General features: G+C 39.0%; 1 long non-coding RNA gene across 4 annotated transcripts; it reads right to left on the bottom strand.

Moving 5' to 3' along the window:
- Window positions 1–1,429: 1,429 nt before the first annotated feature.
- LOC136217868 (uncharacterized) lies at window positions 1,430–11,417 on the bottom strand. Of its 4 annotated transcripts, none has more exons than XR_010683558.1 (9): window positions 11,131–11,415; window positions 10,957–11,029; window positions 10,738–10,847; window positions 10,226–10,321; window positions 10,069–10,127; window positions 9,730–9,757; window positions 2,340–3,181; window positions 2,123–2,244; window positions 1,430–1,685 (listed from the first exon to the last, which is right to left on the bottom strand). It is a non-coding gene; the product is annotated as an uncharacterized lncRNA (long non-coding RNA). The 4 variants fall into 4 exon arrangements; XR_010683559.1 differs by lacking the exon at window positions 1,430–1,685 and having other exon boundaries at window positions 1,768–2,244; window positions 2,340–2,402; window positions 3,109–3,181; window positions 11,131–11,417; XR_010683560.1 differs by lacking the exon at window positions 1,430–1,685 and having other exon boundaries at window positions 1,768–2,244; window positions 10,069–10,146; window positions 11,131–11,416.
- Between the last annotated feature and the right edge of the window lie 1,261 nt (window positions 11,418–12,678).

The following is a 12,678-nucleotide window of genomic DNA, read 5'->3' on the forward strand; positions in this document are numbered from 1 at the left end:
CATTCTACATTATAAGTATTAATTTTAACTATTTTGGGGGGGCTTCTCGGGACTGAACCACTATTCATCAAGGGTGTTCCGGAGGGTCGGGAGACCCTCCCTTACCCCCCCTAGATCCGCCCCTGGCTATCACGCCCGACCACAAGGTGAGGCGTGATAGGCACACGCCCGCGTGTCGGGAGAGCAAAAAAAAATAGCTAGTCCGCTATTGAATTAAATCCGTAAATACCTGTTACGTAAAAAAAATTAGTCCGCTGTTGAATTAAACCCGTAAAAAAATTATTCCGCTATTGAATTTAACCCGTAAATACCGGAATTAACAAAATAAAAATTTAACTAAAATTAACAAAATAAAGATTTAGTTAAACTAAATTAAACAAAATAAAATTTACAACTACTAAAATTTACAACATAAAAATTTAGTTAAATTAAATTAAACAAACTAAAAATTACAAAAAATTAATTAAATTAATTAAAACCCCTCGGGCGTATGAACATCACGCCCGAACCATAGGTCGGGCGTATGAACATCACGCCCGAACCATAGGTCGGGCGTGATAGCCTCACGCCCGAACCACAGGTCGGGCGTGATATTCATACGCCGGAACCGTAGGTCGGGCGTGATGTTCATACGCCCGACTGCGATTCCGACGTTTTGAAAAAATCACCCACAGATTCAATTTTTAAGCTCAAATCAAAAAACAAAAACGGTAAATCTTATTATTTTCGCTTTCTCTTTACGGTTGTTGTTACACTCCATGTTTTGGTTCACAAATTAGTCCGGATTTGATCAAAGAGTGTGTAGGGTATTTGAGAGGTTTTGTGTTTTTTCAAATTTTGGGTAAAGGGTAGTTTGGTCTTTTCATGGGGCTAGGGGTGGGAATTCATGGCTGGGTTTAGTAATCCACAATTTAAATTATTAACTCATTAATTGATTAGTTAGGAATTAATTAGTAATTAGAATTACAATAATGATAAAGTGTTTCTCTTGTTAAAATTGGAAAATTAATTAGACTCTAAGTATTCTCTTTTATTTAGGCTTTCTTTTTTGGCTTCTATATTATACTAGGTAAATACCCTCGCTTCGCTTCGGGACAAAAATTAGACTAAAAATTTAGTCATAATTACAATCAATTAATTATAGGATGAAAGCTAATATCTTATAATGCATAAGGATAGTAAATTTAGCTATGGTAAATATAAACTACAGTATGAATCATAGAATGAAAGCTAGTAAAATTAGTTATGGTAAACTTAAGCAGAATATGTAGCATTATACACAAAATTACTTAAGTTTTAGAGAGAAATATCATTTTCCTTATAGCAGTACCTAAAATTTCTACACAAAATTCTCTCATTTATAACATGATAAAATTTGAAAAAACACAAATATACTTACGAAGAAACGTAAAACCTCAAATAATTTGAAACAATTTTTTTTTTGTCTTGAAAGTGTAAATTATAATGAAATAAAGTAACATTCTTTTAATATCAAGTACAAATAATACTACAAAATACAAAACTGTGGTCTAGAAGTTGCAATCAACTGTTTCCTCAAGCTTTGCCATACATAAAAAATTCCTCTCCTTCAATATCTGAAACTAAGTATAAATTATCTTAAATTGCTTAATATGAAAAACTCTTCCTCTTCAAGTTGCAAGATGTCATTCACTATTTGATTGAAGCTAAAATGAGAAAAACAAAGTTGTTAATGAATCAATATGTTCATTTCCCATGACATTGGGATAGATTAAAAATATGATAATATTTAGCATTAAGTCGATATTCTCCTATTATTTGATATAAAAATTGTGTAACCTAATTTGGAACTTCTTAAAATGAGTGGAAGAATATATACCATTATGACACAACATGCCAAGCACTTTGATGTCATTGACTACCAAACAAACTAAAAATACGAACAAACGGTTTAAAAAAACAACAATCATATCACAATTTCTTTTTAATCCAAGCATCTTGCTCACACCTAAAACACACACAAAATGGAAAATGCATGCAAGGAACAAACATTTTACCAATATCAACCTCATTAGCATTAAACTGAAGGTTTTAACATAAGCTGAAACCAATGGAAGAGCTAAGAGAGAGACTCAATAAATACATGCGATTGATTGTTACCGCCAAACTGGCACCATCTGTCTAGGAAAAATCATTTGGATTAGCAGGAAAACCATCACGAGCTTCAATTATTGCAGCAATTGTATCACATAATCCTTTGAGACCCTGATAAAAATAAGAATATCTTGTTTTATCAAAATGAATCCTTGAACTTTCATGTAAATCTCGAAGTTCATCAAGGTGGATAGTATGATTATAACCTGACTGTGACTGTAAGCACTGGTTGCCTTTCCAGGAATTTGATCAAGAATCTGACAAAACAACTAAAGAACCAAAACAAACAGACAATTGCAAATCGACTAATGCATTTTCAATTAACAACATGAATTTAGAAATCAATAAGCCTATAGTAAAAACATAAATTACATTACTTCTAAAGCCCATAACAGTAAGTGCAGCACAACTATATAAATTGCTAACAGACAAAATGAGTCACGAAATACAAAATTAACAAAAAAGAGACAGATTTAGAGCTTGGCAAGTGAACATAATATAAAGGTTTAAAAAAAGTGACAGCTTTTAAAAGTCATGCCATTCAAATTTAATAGTTGGTGCCTGTGAATTTTTTCAAGCAAGTTGGTTGATGCTATATTGAACATATGAAACTAATGCATGCTTCCTCTGGTAATGCTATAATACCTGATGCTAAAACATGAGCCAGAGAGATCTGACCAACACAGAGAGGGAGATTTAATTAGAGATACAAATTTAAACTTGGTTTGAATGAATTGAGCGGGAAAAGATGTAAGTTTATAGAAGTGATTAATAGAAGAACAAAATGAAGCAATTTTTTGTTTCCATAGAAAATATTGAGAAAGACTAAGGATAAATAAACAGGAATAAAATAAGTAAAAGAAATAAATTGTAGTAAGAACAGTTAAAACATTCAAAACCATTACATAAGTACACATACAAAAACATATATTTTGAAGAGGTGTGGCCTTATTTCATCAGAGAGTTGGAACATACCTTATAACCAAACTCCCCAGGTCACATCCCCTTCAAAGTTGCACCAATGTGGAACATACTTCTCATGAGCATACTAAATAAGAGAACACCAGTCAATAAGAAATAAGGAAAACATATAAATTAAATGGATAGATACCAAAATATGTCTATGGTTTTTGGGGAAGTATCAATTTAGGCTCTACATACAAAATAGCACCAATATAGGCTTAACGTTTAAAAAATGGTACCAATTTAGGCCTCGATAACGGAACGTGACACGTCATTAATATCACTCCGTTAAGTTATGTCAATTGTATATGGAGGGAGAAATCAGAACTTAACGGAGTAATAAAAATGAAGTGTCCAATCCGTTCTCGATGCCTAAATTGATACCCTTTTCTAAACGTTAAGCCTATATTAGTGCTATTTTGTACGTGGAGCCTATATTGATACTTCCCAAAAACTATATGCCTATTTTGATACCTTAAAACTAAATTAAAACCATGAGAAATTTGGAAACTTCTTGTGCACATTGGCTATAAATTTTAGCAACTAATATAAGTCACTCATTGAAGTGCAAGCTCCACTCACATATTATGACCTAATCCGATGACGACACCCTCTTCTTCGCCGCCGCCACCCCCCCCCCCCCTCGGCCGCGCCGTTTGCGATTGCTCACCTATTCTCCCGACAATCCTTCTCAAAATATGGCAAATCCACTTCCTCATCCAGTGCCACTAGCTCCATGGCCGGTAAAGAATCATTGGGCGATTTCAATATCGCGCATCTGTTCGGCAGAGGAACGCAGAAATCTGGGGAATCTGGCAAAAAAGTCTCCTTCATGGATGCATTAATTGGTTCCTCTAACACCTCAATCGGTCAGGACGACGACATACCTCAGATTACAGAGGAGGGTGGATTTCGAGCCATCAAAATCCCGCAGTCGATATATCAGGAACGGATCGCAGCCTGCCAGAACTCAATCATTGGTAGAATCACTCTAGCTAAAGGGGAAACACCCTGGAAACAGCAGGATTTAAAGCGCAAGCTGAGCGCTATCTGGAACTGCAATTTAAACTGGAAGCTAATCTCGTTAAGGAGAGGTTTTTATCACATACTCATGCCGTCTGCGGAGTCGCTGTAGGCCGTCTGGGGTAAAGGTGCGATCCCTCTGAAGCCAGGTATTATGCGATTTATCCCATGGACCCCGGTTTTAACCCTGAATCACACAAACCAACATCGGCTCAGGTTTGGGTTAGAATCCACAACTTACCCTGGGAATATTGGGATAAGAGAATAATGACCAGCATTGCCAGAGCAATAGGTGTTCCCCTCAGGTTTGACAGAAATACTATTGAAGGAGAGCTTGGGCACTATGCAAGAGTGTTGGTTGACGTTGATCTGGCTCAGGATTTACAATACAAGCTGAGAATTGACACTGACTTAAAGATGCAATGGGTCCACCTTGAGTATGAAAACTTGCCCGCCATGTGTTCGATATGCAAGTCTATTGGCCATTCGGCAGGGAACTGTCGACGCAACCCAAGAAGAGAGGAGATTACCAAACCGCAAAGAGAGGGCAAACATATGCCTCAGCCCATCCCCGCGGAGTCGCGCAACCGGACAAATAAGAAAAAGCCTCTTCTTCTGCTGAACATATGCCAGTTGTTAATAGCCAACGAGAAGGGAAACGGAGCTGGGCAGATTATTCCTCAGATTCCGACAGCCTGCATGAATCCGAAGCTGAAACAGACACACAGATATCAGATACAGCAATTGAGCTGTACAAAGGGCCGGGTACCCCGAATTTGAATGTGCTTCGCCCATCCATGCCAACGGATTGGAACTGGAGTTTGCCAATCTCCACTATTCAACCTCTTAAGGAACACATGCCTCCGACACAGCTTCAGATGGTAGTTCACCCAAATGCCCAGGTTGCAGACCCTACAGCTAAGGGAACTGATTGCAGGACAACTGAGAAACCAGCTCATGATTCAGAAGGTGACAGGGAATGGTCCACGGTTAAACGGAAAAAACAAACATCAAAGGAGATCCAGACTGTTGTAGCAAGAGCCAAAAGGCTTAGTCGGACGCCAAAAAGGTACTTATGAATTCTATATTCTGGAACTGCAGGGGAATCAATAACCTCAGAACGCAACGATCTTTGAAAATGATTTGTAACTCTCATAAACCGGACATCATATGTATTGTTGAACCCATGATCCAGTTTGACTCTATTCACCCTCAATTCTGGTCGTCTCTGGGTCTCTCTCTTATTGCCGCCAACAGCAGACCTTCTCTGTGTGTCCTCGCTAAGACAAATTTGAATATCACTGTCGCTGAAATTCATGATCAGCACATAACGGTTGAACTCAGAACACCCGTTAGTCTATCCAGAATCTCCTTTGTTTATGGTTGCAACACTATTAATGGTCGTCTAGCACTTTGGGACGCTCTGGCTGCTTATAATTCGCTCCCTCTCAAAGCTTGGCTTGTGATGGGCGATTTCAATGCCGTGATTGGGGCTTATGAAAAAACAGGCTTGGCCCCTTCGCATATTTCATGCTCTAACTTCAGACAGTTTATAAATCAGTGTGATCTTCTGAATGTGGAAACAGCTGGGGCTCAGTTCACCTGGACCAACGGGCGCAGGGGAGAAGCTCACGTGGAATGCAGGCTCGACAGAGCACTAGTGTCTGAAGAATTTCTTGATCAATGGACCTCGATCAGCTGCACCGCGTTGCCTAGACATTGCTCTGACCATAATCCTTTACTTTTGATCTGCTCGAACAACCGGAATAACATCAGCAGATTCTGTTTTCACTCAATGTGGCTAACTCATCTCTCCCTAAAAAATGTAGTGAGCTCGCACTGGGCCTCGGCTACGATCTCCTTGCCTCCAGCTCAATTGCTATGCCTCAAGCTCCGTACTTTACGCCCAATTCTCCGGAAATGGAATAGGGAGGTTTTCGGCATGGTTCATGATAACATCAGACAGGCAAGCGACAAGTTATCAGTCATCCAAAATGAGATTTCGCTTCGCGGGGCTACTCATGAGTTGCAAATGCAGGAATGTATTGTTCAAGGGGATTTAGAGCTGCAACTGCTGAGACAGGAGTTGCTTTACAGAGAAAAAAGTAGAAATAAATGGATGAACGCTGGGGACCGAAACACCTCTTTTTTTCATAGATCTGCAAAAACAAGAAAATCATGCACTGGCATAGACCCAATGTTAATTAATGGGCTGGTCTCCTCCGATCAGATTGCAATATCTCAGCATGTGATCAATTACTACCAAACGCTCTTTACAGGAGGCCAAATTAACACCAATCTTGACATTATCAGATCTGTCGTCCCTTGCTCAATGTGCAGCGATGATAATTCGCTGCTTATCAGTATGCCCTCACCGGCGGATATCAGAACTGCTGTGTTCAGCCTCTCCAAAGACAGCGCCCCTGGTCCTGACGGGTTCGGTGGAGCTTTCTATCAAGCATTCTGGGAAATCATAGGTCCGGATGTCAGCAATGTGGTTCAGCAATTTTTCCGCACTGGTTCAGTCTTTCCGGGTATGAATTCTAATTTAATGGCTATTATCCCTAAAGTCCCTGGTGCAAATAGAATTGAGAATTTTAGACCTAATGTAATGAGTAATTTCAGCTATAAAATAATTGCTAAGATCTTGGCTGATAGGCTGGCTACAGTTGCTTCAAAAATCGTTTCCCAGAATCAATTCGGCTTTGTTAAAGGCCGAAGTATTCATCACTGTATTGCGGCTGCCTCTGAGGGAATAAACTTGCTAAACAAAAAATGCTTTGGGGGAAATATGGCTCTAAAGATTGACATCAGGAAAGCCTTTGATACTGTGGACTGGAACTTCCTGCTTGCAGTTATGGAAGCGTTTGGGTTCTCTTTGCAATTTCGTGACTGGATTCTTAATATCCTATCCTCCCGCATCTCGGTTTTGATTGCCGGAGAAGCCAAGGGTTACTTCAGATGCTCCAGGGGAGTCAGATAAGGGGATCCCCTCTCCCCCCATCCTGTTTGGTATTGTAGAGGACTTCTTCAGCAGATGGATTAGCAAATGGAGAGAGATGGACTGTACTCTCCCATGTCTTACACCAGCTCAAATAATTTTCCCTCTCACCTGCTATACGCAGATGATATGGTGCTTTTCGGGAATGCTACAGTGGCAAACATGAAATCCATAGTAAATATTTTTCAGCTGTATGGGGACCTCTCGGGGCAAAGAGTGAACTGGGACAAGTCTTCGGTGTATTTTGGCAATCAAGTATCTGCTAGGAGACGAATAACTCTAGCTGGAATGTTAGGCATTCGGCAAGCTTCTCTTCCAATCACTTATTTAGGAGTTCCTTTATTTCAAGGGGCGCCTAAAACCAGACAGTTATCAGGCATGACAGACGGCTTCATTGCAAAATTTAGTAATTGGAAAGGTATGTCCCTCTCTTTTACTGGCAGGTTGACCCTGATAAAATCGGCTTTTACAGGAGCCTTGGTCCACGCTTTATCAATCTACAAATGGCCAGTTAAGCTCATGAATCGGATTAATCGCTGCCTGCGTAATTTCCTCTGGACAGGGTGCACGGATCTGAAAAAGCTTATCACGGTCTCCTGGCAGAGCTGTTGCCGTAGCATTGTTGAAGGCGGTCTCGGTATTAAGGAGCTGGGTAATTTTAATGCAGCTCTCATTGGTAAAATGGCCTGGGAACTGATTCAGAGAAAATCCTTCATCCCTGCTTTGCTCAGAACTCGCTTCCTGACTCCATCGGGCGTGCCGAGACTACAGGTAAGCTCCTCCTCAATTTGGTCCTCTTGCAGGTCTACTTTTAAAGTGCTTCAAAGCCAAATTCAGTGGTGGATTGGAAGGGCCTCAAATCTAAATTTCTAGATGGGTTTATAGATCAAACCGTCGGTGGCAGAACAGCTAGGCCTCTCAGCGGCAGCTCAGCGCTCCCTTACCGACACGGTGGAGCTTTTCCTTTGTGGAGATCATTGGGTGAATATTCACAGCTTCCCTAATCAGATTCAGGACCGAATCAGGGAGGTAAATCGTGTTTGGATCAATGACGATATATGTATTTGGGAGCCGGCGAAGTCTGGAGTTTTTTCAGTAAAGAGTTATTATCAGAACATACATTCCGAGGGGTCTCTGTCTTCATGGCACAGTTTCATCTAGGGCTCCCAGATTCCGCCCTCTAGGTCCTTCATCTGTTGGAGGCTGATTCATGACAGGCTGGCGACCCATGACAACCTCCAGAAGAGGGGAATAAGGCTTGTTTCTCGCTGTATCCTCTGCAAAGCTAAATCTGAGAACAAGACGCATTTGTTCATGGGCTGCACTTTTGCCAAGTCTCTTTGGCGTCACTTAGAGGAGACGTTTGGGGTTTTAATTAACTGCTCTGGTAACTTTGTCTGTTTTCTCTCCAGGCTTGCTGGTTTACGCTTTGGCACTCAGGTGCGTCTTCTCTGGCAGGCAGCGGTAATTGGCTGCCTATGGCTCATCTGGCATGCAAGAAACAAAGAAACTTTTGATACTGAGCCCCCTTCAATCCAAAATTATATCACTCGTTTAAATTGTTGCATCCGGGAAGCGAGTTCTTTGTGCAAGGGCTCCTGCTCAAGCTTAGCTGACAAACGAATTCTGCAAAAGCTTCTTATCCCCCACCGCCCGATGCCTGCTCCAAATATAATATGTGTTCGTTGGACCCCTCCTGAGCAAAATTGGCTGAAAGTAAACACAGATGGCTCTGTTTTGGCTACCGATTCAGCAGGCGTTGGTGGCATCTTCCGGAATTGCAGAGGTTTCGCCCGAGGCAGTTTCGCCTACCCTTTTGCTGCCTCCGAAGCACATGTAGCTGAACTGCAAGCGGTTATTTGGGCTGTAGATTTCGCGTGGGAGAGAGGATGGCACCGTCTGTGGATTGAATCAGATTCAACGTTGGTAGTAAAATTAATCTCAGAACGTGCTTCTGAGGTGCCATGGCAAATCCGTAGTAACTGGCTAAAATGTTTGTACCATTGCTCACTGATGGAAGTTAAAGCCACCCATATATTCAGGGAAGGCAACTGGGCCGCAGACGCGCTTGCTCATTTTGGGACTTTGACCACGGGAATACAATGGTGGAATTCGGCACCTAGCTTCTGTCATGACTTCATCCTGGAAGACATTTGTAATTTTGCTCATTTTCGCTGCTCTTGATTTGTTATTTTATTTTCCCGCTTTCTTTTTTCTCTCTCTGTAGAACTCTTTTTATTATATTTAATCTATTCGGGTTTCTGAGGTTGTTCTTGGGGGTGCCAGCCTAGCTGGGATGTCCAAGCTCCTCATTCGTCCCATCCTTTATTCAAAAAAAGCTCCACTCACATATTTCTAAAAAAAGAAAAAAGAAAATTGAAAAGAATAACATGTCTTAACATTCTAACACCTTCAGAATCATAATAAGCCAAATGATGCATCTATAATGCAAAGAAAGTACAAACAACTCCCACCATAAAAAAAAAATTCAATTCTAATAATAAAAGACCATCCAAAAGTCTGCCTGTAACAGAAAAGAAAAGAAAAACAATTTTAAAGCAAGTTGGTTGATGCTATGGAACATATGAAGCTAAGTAATGATATAATACCTGATGTTAAAAGATGAGCGGGAGAGATCTGAGCAACACAAAGAGGGAGATTTAATCAGATATATGAATTTAAACTTGGTTTGAGTGAATTGAGCAGGAAAAGATCTAAGTTTATAAAAGTGATTAATAGAAAAAAATGCAGCAATTTTTTTGTTTCCATAGAAAATATTGAGAAATACATAGGATAAATCAACAGAAATAAACACATTCGCATTGGTATGCTACTAAAGAACTGAGAAATCAATAGAAAAACTTGGAACAAAAATTTACATTTAGAAAGCAATGCAGTCAGCCTCATGTTAATTGGCTATCCCCTGAAACTAAATATAAATACTTTACCTGCTTCCTGCTATGCTGAAAGAGAAAAATGTAAGCCTCTCTAGCTATTTTAAATGCTCCTGCAAAAAAAAACAAATTCTACGTTGAAAACAATGTTGCCTAAAGCTAGCACGAAATTGTAGAACCATGCCGTAAGTAGGAGCGTAATTAAACTTACTTTTAGTGCAGCGTACTCAGGAGCTCGAGGTTCCAGAGTAAGAACAATGTTCCCATATTGAGTGACAGAGAAGGGCCTGAAGTGGAAATTCTCAGACTGCACAGTTAAAATGAACTCAGTAACACTATTTGAAAAAGAAAAATTAAATGCAAACAAAAGCAAAGGAAATTTTTGCACACAAGAAAAAAGTGTTACATGTTTTCTCCTTATCCTAATTAAAGTATCAAACTGAATTTCATTGCCTTTAATATCCATTAATGGCTATATAGATAATATTATTTGTGTCATCCCAGATCTAACAATCAATGTTTGATGTATAATGATGAAGCACCAAACAAAATTAAAAAAATGACATAGACAGAGGATGAAGAATGAAGAGAAAAGAGAGAAGAATAGAGGCAACCTACCTTGTTTTCATCAACTGCCAAATAGAAAAACCTCCCAAAAAATAACCAAGATGACATATAGATCATAGGAAAAAGAAAAAAGCCATAGATAAGTTTCAAATGTACCTAAAACAATTTCTCTTGTTGAAGACATGCAACCAAACATATAGATTCATCAGATCTGGCAAGATTACCAATCAACTGACTTGTTGAAGAAAAGGAACTAAATCAGACACCTACCATACAAAATCATCATATTTGAAGATCAATCAACACAAAGATCAATATTATAAAGAACAAAAGAGAAGAGAAGGAAAAATAATAGAAGGGTTTTCACTACAGTACCCCATGCTCAACAATCCAGATTTGGATCCCTTAAGGCTCAGACAACATGGCGAACTCAGATTTTCGAACTGCTCTGAAAGGCAAAACATGAAGACAAAAACTCAAATTTAACGAAAATATCACAGCAAAAGAATGAAAGACAAAATAGATTTAAATGAAAGAAATGAAAACTACCTCATTATGGTTCTCCAGTTCTGGAATGGAGGCGAGCTTCTCCGACCGAGTATGAACTTGGTGTTGTATGGGAGGAGGAGGAGAAAGGAAAAATCGATAGGAATAAAATTGACTGAAGCCGGTTCCAATCTGATGTATTAACAACCGAGCGAAAATCAAAAACTAAAATTGCAGAAAGAAATTGAAGAGATAGAAAGAAATGAAATGGATGCAGAAACCCTATACACAAAAGGATAGAGGGAGAGGGAGAGCGGCGGATCTGGTGTGAAAAGAAGAAAATAGTGAAATTGATGAGGAGTCTGTAAACCTATCATGTTAATGCAAAGGACAACAATGCCCCTTTTTGAGTGACGTCGTTTTATCGTAAGTGTGCTAAATACACAAATGCCCACATGTTGTGTTGCTGGACTGTTGTAATCAAAGGACAAATTTGGAAAAAAAATCAATTTGTTACTGTATTGAATCAATTGGAATTCTACTGTTCCTCAATTGATTCATCTTTATATAATAGTATTGATGTTCCTTTTCAAATGCCACTAAGTAGTTTCAGCACAAAGCCCATATGGTGTGTCGAAAACCCACATGACGTGTGGACTTTTTAAAAAGACCATACAAGTCAACCATTCCGCTTCTCCAGCTTTCTTCTAATTACAAGTTTGTCACTACTTCTTTACAACTTCTACCCTTAGCTTATTTACAAGCTTTTCACTCGTTACATTTATCTCATTTTATCCATTAACTTTATCCCTTTAATTACTTATGTAATTTGACTTTTATGTAATTTGTTTTTTAAGATTTGAAGATGATATAAATCCATCTCTTTCTTTGTAAAAAGCAACCTTTTATAAATCTAAAATATATTTCTCTTGGAGAGCTTTGCTAAGGTTCATCCTTTGACAAATGAGGATTTTTCAATTCCTACTGGTTTAGTTCGTGAATCTTGGGGGTTTCACAGCTCATTCAATTTTAGCTTAAAAATATCTTTGATAATTTATGATTGAAAATTATCATTGTTACCTGATTCGTATCAGGTGGTATCATAGTTGACCATTTCCTATCTAGAGACTTCTTTGAGCACTTGATTCCGTCACTATTTGAAGCACATCCATGAGTATAATAAAGAACAGAGGCATTTGGAAGAACGGAGCAAGGAAATCCATGAAAAATTACTAATATGTATAGATACCGACTTAGAGAGACTTCGGATAGAGGTCTAAAACACCCTCCAACCAACCTTAGGTGTCCCTCCTACAAGAATTGAAGAAAACCCAATGTTGCCTCCTAAAGGTTCATCACCAATCTTTCCTCCATTATACATTCAAGAGGTAAATCCTAAATTTGCAATTTCTCATGTTGGAGCTATGGGTAGTCAAATTACTAGTGAGAAGTTAGATGTTTGTGGTGTTAATGATGATTTAAATTCTTATTGTATGAATCATGTATGCGGGATTAGTCAATATTGTGAATGAGAATTTAAATTCATGTATGAATAAGGAGGAATGAGTGCTAATACGTGGGATTAGTCAATATTATAATTAGCTATGGTAT

This window comes from Euphorbia lathyris, chromosome 2 (genome assembly GCF_963576675.1).
Source record: "Euphorbia lathyris chromosome 2, ddEupLath1.1, whole genome shotgun sequence".
Taxonomy (NCBI): domain Eukaryota; kingdom Viridiplantae; phylum Streptophyta; class Magnoliopsida; order Malpighiales; family Euphorbiaceae; genus Euphorbia; species Euphorbia lathyris.